The sequence below is a fragment of the Bos indicus genome, chromosome 2 (genome assembly GCF_029378745.1).
Source record: "Bos indicus isolate NIAB-ARS_2022 breed Sahiwal x Tharparkar chromosome 2, NIAB-ARS_B.indTharparkar_mat_pri_1.0, whole genome shotgun sequence".
In the NCBI taxonomy this organism is placed as follows: domain Eukaryota; kingdom Metazoa; phylum Chordata; class Mammalia; order Artiodactyla; family Bovidae; genus Bos; species Bos indicus.
In genome coordinates this window covers 108,124,315-108,132,576 of record NC_091761.1, presented here as the reverse complement: position 1 = coordinate 108,132,576, position 8,262 = coordinate 108,124,315, and the positions used below count along the sequence as shown (strand labels likewise).

At 44.9% G+C, this 8,262-nt stretch overlaps 1 pseudogene; it reads right to left on the bottom strand.

Moving 5' to 3' along the window:
- Positions 1-1,836: 1,836 nt before the first annotated feature.
- LOC109576894 (glyceraldehyde-3-phosphate dehydrogenase pseudogene) lies at positions 1,837-2,842 on the bottom strand (annotated as a pseudogene).
- Between the last annotated feature and the right edge of the window lie 5,420 nt (positions 2,843-8,262).

Here is an 8,262-nt window from a genome sequence, read left to right as displayed (position 1 = left end):
AGCCTTTCCATTTTCAGTCTCAAGGCAAAAACGTATTTCAAAGAGTGACGAGCAAGTGGCACCTGTCGTGTATCACCAGGAACAGAAGTCTAAACACTCTGTCCGCTGCATCTTGGTAAAGAAATCACCAGGACAGCACAACTCACCCAGGTGCTGGAAGGGACAAGGCTTTACTCACACAGAAGGGAAAGAGCAAGATCAGTTCCAAGGTTAGATGAGGGTGCCCCAGGGCTAGCAGTTCCCTCTCGGCTTCAGATGCAGGCTAATTGTCCTGCATGAATCCCTTTTGGGTTGCAGTAACAGGATTCAGTCCCCTCCCCCAAAGAGGACAGATACCATAGTACACTGGCCAGGTGTCACCACGCACATGCTTAAGCAGGAAAAAAGGAGCACATGTAGAAACATGGAATCTGAAACAGGGAAAGATATTCCCACACAAGGTGATAGCCCGGCACAGGCTCTGGGGACTTTATCTCCTAGAAAGGAGATGTCCCAAGCTCACAGCCCATTCTCACATAGTGAAGTAAGTAGGGGGTCGAAAGATTACCTGCTTGTGTGCTTGAGACAAACTTCCCCAACATAGAGGCTTAAACCAAAAAAAAAAAAAAAAAAAGAATCTATTGTTTCATGTAACTAAGCAACCCAGGGCTAGTTGGCTTCAGGTATAGCTATCTCTAGGTGCTGAAATCCAGTCCTCAGAGATCCAGTTTTCTCCATTTCTCGTGCTTCCCTCTGCTTTAGCTTCATTCTTAGACAAGTTCCTTTGGGAGTTTATCACAGAATGTTAAGGCTTAAAATTAATTTTTCAGGCTTCTGAAATTATTTGTAAAACTTTCCATTGGCCTAACGGGTTATACGACCACCCCTGAATCAATCACTATGGGCAACACACCTAGACTTAAATTCCCACTGTACTGTCACTAGCTTGTTTTACTGAGGTGAACCTCAGTAATCTCCATGACACAGCGGATAATGCTGCATGGTTTGTACTAGTAAGGTCAATGAATGCTCACTAATGGGTAATTTTGGTTATCATCATTATTATAGATCTGTATTCTGAAAGGAATTGACTTCATTGTTCAATATAGGGAATTGCTATTTGTGTTTTCTAAACAATCTTCCTGAGTTAAGCCCAACACATAAATGCCCATATATGATCAACACACATCCTGGAAAGAAAGGGCTGCTATCATACCAACTGGCCCAGTGTGTGACAAGAGCCACTGGAAGACACCAAGCCAGGCAGATTTGATATTAGATAGATTTCTAGATAACAACTTTTTAAGAAAAAAAATTTGAAACTCTCAGAACCACAAAGATTTCAAACATCTTTTGTATATAATTCTATTCATGCCTCCAATTCTGATTTGAATTCTGACTCAACTCCATGGAAAGTTTGGAAAGAAATTTTCTTCCTTTTATTTTTTTTCTTTTTTGGGGGGTAAAGTGAAGTTGCTCAGTCGTGTCTGACTCTTTGTGACCCCATGGACTGTAGCCCACTAGGCTCCTCAGTCCGTGGAATTTTCCAGGCAAGAATACTGGAGTGGGTTGCCATTTCCTTCTCCAGGGGATCTTCCCAACCCAGGGATTGAACCTGGGTCTCCTGCACTGCAAGACAGACGCTTTACCATCTGGTAAAGGTACTTTATTGATGGTACATGACAAGGTAGGGCTCCCTAACCCTCGCCTTCCTCAAGAGGTCTGGGATGGAAACTGTGTGGGCCTTGGGAGATTTCTCAGTGTGCTGGAGGATCAAGGTGGGGCAAGGACTCCCCAAGAGTTGAGGACCTCTCTCTTCCTTTCATGCTCTTGCTAGGGCTGGTGGTCCAGGGACTCTTACTCCTTGGAGGCCATGTAGACCATGAGGTCCATCACTCTGTTGCTGTAGCCAAATTCATTGTTGTATCAGGAAATAAGCTTGACAAAGTGGTGATTGAGGGCAATGGCAGCCCCAGCATCGAAGGTAGAAGAGTGAGTATCACTGTTGAAGTCGCAGGAGACAACCCAGTCCTCAGTGTAGCCCAGAATGCCCTTGAGGCGGCCCTCTGACACCTGCTTCATCACCTTCTTGACCTCATCATACTTGGCAGGTTTCTCCAGGCAGCAGGTCAGATCCACAACCAACATGTTGGGGATGGGGACATGGAAGGACATGCTCACGAGCTTTCCATTCAGCTCAGGGATGACCTTGCCCATGACCTTGGCAATGCCAATAGAAACAGAGATGAGTTTTTGGGCAACCCCTTGGCCATCGCACCACAGTTTCAGAGGAACCATCCATAGTCTTCTGGGTGGCACTGATGGCATGGACTGTGGTCATGAATCTCTCTACCATGCCAAAATGGCCATGGATGACCTTGGCCAGTGGAGAGGGGGGGAACAAGCAGTTGGTGGTACAGGAGGCACTGCTGACAATCTTGAGGAAGTTGTCATAATTCTCATGGTTCACACCCATCACAAACATGGGGGCATCAGCAAAAGGCAAAGATGATGACCCTCTTGGTTCCACCCTTCAAGTGAGCTCCAGCCTTCTCCATGGTAGTGAAGATATGAGTGGACTCCACCACATACTCAGCACCAGCATCACCCCATTTGATGTTGGTGATATTTCACTCTTGGAAAATGGTGATGGCCTTTCCATTGATGATGAGCTTCCCATTCTCAGCCTTGATTGTGCCATGGAAATTGCCATGGATGGAATCATACTGGAACACATAGACCATGTAGTGAAGGTCAATGATGGGGTCACTGATGGCAATGATGTCTACTTCGCCAGGTTAAAAGCAGCCATAGTGACCAAGTGCCTGATACAGCCAAATCCATTCACTTTGACTTTCACCATCTTCTTTCAGGGATGCATCTTACATAGCATGGACGATGTGGCTCTCTGTCAAATCAGGGAGGAGCAGAGAGCTGCAAAGGATTTTTCTGCTTTGAGGTTAGTGAGATCAGGATCTGGATTTTTATCACTCCGTCCATCTTATTTCATTTGTCCAAGTGGAACCAGGTCATTGCATCCCCTTGACACTGTTCCCACTGGGGCTTTCACTGGATGAGCATCCCCCAAAAGGCCCTCCCTGGGCTCTGTTGAATGAGGCCTGGGTAGAAGAGAGGCTATAAAATGATATGTCTTTGAAACTGAGCAGGACCCTGTGAGGTTCCTGGGCACAGAAGCCTTCCTGTGTCCCCATTTTCTTGTTTGTAGGAAATTGGCTTCAGCCTCCATGACTTTCTCTGAGTTCTAAGGGGCAGGTTCAGTTTAGTTCAGTCGCTCAGTCATGTCCAACTCTTTGCGACCCCATGGACTGCAGCATGCCAGGCCTCCATGTCCATCACCAACTCCCAGAGTTTACTCAAATTCATGTCCACTGAGTCAGTGATGCCATCCAACCATCTCATCCTCTGTCATCCCCTTCACCTCTTGCCTTCAATCTCTCCCAGCATCAGAGTCTTTTCAAATAAGTCAGCTCTTCGCATCAGGTGGCCAAAGTATTGGAGTTTCAGCTTCAATATCAGTCCTTCCAATGAACACCCAGAACTGATCTCCTTTAAGATGGACTGGTTGGATCTCCTTGCAGTCCAAAGGACTCTCAAGAGTCTCCTCCAATATCACAGTTCAAAAGCATCAATTCTTCGGTGCTCGGCTTTCTTTATATTCCAACTCTCACATTCATAAGTGACTCTTGGAAAAACCGTAGCCTTGACTAGACAGATCTTGGCAAAGTAATGTCTCTGCTTTTTAATATGCTGTCTAGGTTGGTCATAACTTTTCTTCCAAGGAGTAAGCGTCTTTTAATTTCATGGCTGCAGTCACCATCTGCAGTGATTTTGGAGGCCCAAAAAATAAAGTTGGCCACTGTTTCCACTGTTTCCCCATCTATTTGCCATGAAGTAATGGGACTGGATGCCATTATCTTCGTTTTCTGAACGTTGAGCTTTAAGCCAACTTTTTCACTCTACTTTTTCACTTTCTTCAAGAGGCTTTTTAGTTCTTCTTACCACAAGGGTGAGTTCTTCTTACTATAATACTTTCTGCCCTGAGGGTGGTGTTATCTGCATATCTGAGGTTATTGATATTTCTCCCAGAAATCTTGATTCCAGCTTATGCTTCCTCCAGCCCAGCATTTCTGATGATGTACTCTGCATACAAGTTAAATAAGCACGGTGACAATATACAGCCTTGACGTACTCCTTTCCTGATTTGGAACCAGTCTGTTGTTCCACGTCCAGTTCTAACTGTTGCTTTCTGACCTGCATACAGGTTTCTCAAGAGGCAGGACAGGTGGTCTGGTATTCCCATCACTTTCAGAATTTTCCAGTTTGTTGTGATCCACACAGTCAAAGGCTTTGGAATAGTCAATAAAGCAGAAATAGATGTTTCTCTGGAACTCTCTTGCTTTTTTGATGATCCAACGGATGTTGGCAATTTGATCTCTGGTTCCTCTGCCTTTTCTAAAACGAGCTTGAACATCTGCAAGTTCACGGTTCACGTATTGATGAATCCTGGCTTGGAAAATTTTGAGCTTTACTTTACTAGCATGTGAGATAAGTGCAATTGTGCGGTAGTTTGAGCATTCTTTGGCATTGCCTTTCTTTGGGATTAGAATGAAAACTGACCTTTTCCAGTCCTATGGCCACTGCTGAGTTTTCCAAATTTGCTGACATATTAAGTGCAACACTTCCACAGCAGGTTCAAAGAGTTGCTAATCAAAGAAAGGAGGGGATGCAGGAACAAAAGAGCAGCAGTCAAAAACCAATAGTGTGGCCTTGGGGCAGCATCCTCATTCCACTTCAGAGGATATACATAGCAATATCATTGAATTCTTCTGTAGAACAAAACCCCCAACAAATGGAAGATGTTAACTACTTGATGAAACATTCTTCATTCCAGAGAGAAGGCCACAGTTTGATAACCTTGAGAACCACAGAAGCTTATCAGGAGAACATCTGAGATCAGATTAGAGGAGTGCAGTCCCTGTACACACTCTGAAGCTTATCAGCAACCCCACCCTTGAAGCATTGCCATAAAACTCTTCACCAAATCCTTCTGGGTTGGGGCAAAAACTTTTGAGAGCATTAACCCACTGTGTCCCCCTTAGCCTGGAAAATAATAAAGCTCTTCTTTTCTATTTCACCCAAAACTCAGTCTCAGATTCCATTCGGCACCAGTGCACAGAGGCCAAGTTTCAGTGTCCAATGTGGCACTGACTTGGAGATGACCCCACAGGGATCTCCTGACTCAGTCAGAGGTTCTGAGGTTTTCCCCACACCAGCTTCTTTCGAGAGAGCAAAGGGTTGAAGAATTCCTTTAGAGGCCAGAACACCTGTGACTTTTGCCTGGGAAGTGCTGAGCCCCAGTCACACCCAGTCTACCATCCTGGCAGAAAAACTCCAAGGAGGGAATGGAGTTTAGAAGAACAATCCTAGCAGCTGCCAAGATCACCTTTCACATCATCTTGGTCAGCTAGGGGATCAAAAATGTGGACACAGTCTTTATAAATCAATTCAAAATGCATCCTATGGAAATGAACTAGGACAAGTGTCTGGGGCATGACTAGGTCCATTATCAAGCCAGATAGCCCAGGGTTCAAGCCAAGACCTCCACACACAAAGAATCTGATGGTAAATCATCTCCTCATGCTTCTACTGTCAACATTAATTGTCCACACAAATTTAACCTCCCCCCACTGAAGCCAAAACAGCTGTCAATGAATGATGTATTTGAATTTAACCTATTATTTCTCAGCAATTGATGGAGTCTCAACAAATATTTCCAGGGGCAGATCAAGGAAAAACATCTTACTTATGCTAGCAAAAGGTTATCTACAGAATACATATAAATATTTTATTGAGAAAACAGAAAAGCTAGATGACAAATACAGCCAACCTGCTGAGACAGTTATCCATTCTCAGAAAATACCCAAGAGAAAAGGGATGGTGGGAGCAGCTGGGGGAGAAAAAGAGATGAGAGATGGCTCCCATCAGCAGCATTACCTATTGTTTGAATCCTTAGAATCTCCTTCTCCTCCCCTGGTTCCATCTTTCCACTTTAAAGGAAAATGCTTGCTGTAGGATTAGGCTAACTTTCCTATTTAATAGAAGAAAAAAGGAAAAACAAAGCAGAAACACTAAATGCATAACAATGATGACCTTCAAATTGCTAAGCTTAGAGCTGTGGCCTTTGCTCTGTGCTTGTAGCAATCTCTCAATAACTGATTAAAGGATTAACCAGCCAATTTGTTCAAAAGAACACAAGATTTATATACTTATAAGGTCCAGGAAGACATACACCTGAATTAGCATAACAATAACCTACATCAGAGGAGTCAGACAGAAAAGTAATTCATATTTATAGTTTGAATGTTAAAACTAACTATAAAGTAGAAAATGGAGTCTACCTTGTCACTAGCTCCCACAGCATTAAAAACTGCGAGTTGGTTTTATCTGTTCTTCTCCAACAAACAAGTCTAATTAGAAATGAAAAGCATGCATCAATCGCATGCAGATTAATGACTCACAGATCTACACAGGTCTTATCTAAGGATCTGAAAGAGATTCCATCTGACTTTAACTGGCAGGAAAAACAAAAAAGGTGAATTCCCAGCTGCAACAGAGCAGAGAGGATGTCAGGCATTATCCAGGGTTCCAAAGAAGGTGAGCCAGACTGGGCTGGAAGGGTGTCATTAAGAGCTGTGAGCTCACCCTGGGGAGGCAGGTGCTAGACAAACAACCTAATCCCAGGCTTTTGGTTTTAATCGGGCCCCACCCTCTGCAGTGCAGAACTGTTTACTTAGAAGGACAAGAATCCCATTCTCTGTGTCAGTACAAGGGAAACACACCCTCTCCCTCTCCTGGAGGGTGAGATGACTGGGTTCAGGTATGGGAACTGGTGTGTTGGTTCCAAAAGAGTCTTCCGGAGCAAGTCACTGCAGGCAGACGTGCAGTGGGAACAGGCAGCCAGCTTCAGGCTAATCTGTCTGCCAAAGGCTGAGAGTCCTCATACTGAGATGAAAGGACTGGAGAGAACCCAACCCCATGACTCCTGACCTGCCGCTAATTCCACCTTGTAAGGACTGACCTCTGGCTGCAGGTTCTAATCCCTAGGCAGGGTTTAGTAAAGGAAGTGAGGAAACAAACGAGGAATTAGGATTTTAGTATCGGAGAGTATGACTGAATGCTTAAAAAGCATCCCCAGCAGCAAGCAAAGGGAAAGCACAAATCTGATTTTATCAGGTGTGCCTGACTTGCCTCTAGGCTAAGAGATGTTTTACCCATTCCCCTCTCTTCCTCCATCTTCTCAGACAAGAGTAAGCTAGCCAGTCCTTGAAAGTGTCCGGCTCTTTGGGACCCCATGGAGTGTGTAGCCTACCGGGCTCCTCTGTCCATGAATTCTCCAGGCAAGAGTACTGGAGTGGGTTACCATTCCCTCCTCCAGGGGCTCTTCCCGACCCAGGGATCGAACTCAAGTCTCCCGCATTGCAGGCAGATTCTTTACCATCTGAGCCACCAGGGAAACCCAATTGATTTAAACTGGCTCCTCAAGAAGATCTCCTTCACAGGATTTCATCCTCCTTCTCTGCCCTTCCAAGCCTTCCCCCAATGCCCTCACTTCCTTCAGAAGTCAAGTTCCCATTCTCCACTTAGCTGCTCCAAGCTGGTTAGTCCTGCCTGTGCTTCCCTGTTCTTTCCCAGAACCCAACCCCATGACTCTGCCATGCAGCCTTCATCTCCCAAAGCCTTCCTCAGGGTCACCTCTATGGAGAAACCTTTCCAGAAATTTCTACCTGACTCTACTACAGTTATTTAGCAGCCCCCCCTGAGCAGCTGTGCATTCATCTGACTCTGGGTTAGGTTGGGTTGTTTTGCTGTGTCTTTGTGAGTGAGTATTTTGTATGAGTCTCTTGTTGTGAGTATGAGTGTCGAGTGCCTCATCATAGAGTGTCCACCATACACTCCTCACACAGGGCCCGTTACTGTGCTCTGAACTTCCTCAGCCTCCAGCACTCAGCACTGCAGGGCTATAAACTTATAGCACAAGCCAGTCTGTCTGGGCCTACGTGGGTAGATGAGGTACACCCAGAGACACAGAAATTCAGTTAATAATATGCTCAACACAATCATCACCTAATTTCAGCCACTAATCCGCAGGTATGAAATGAACACAACTGACTGAGTTTTTGCTGTTTTCCTTGGTTTAGCTCTGATGGACACATTCAAACCACATTGTTATACCACACCCCTTCCTAATTTTTTTTTTTTAAT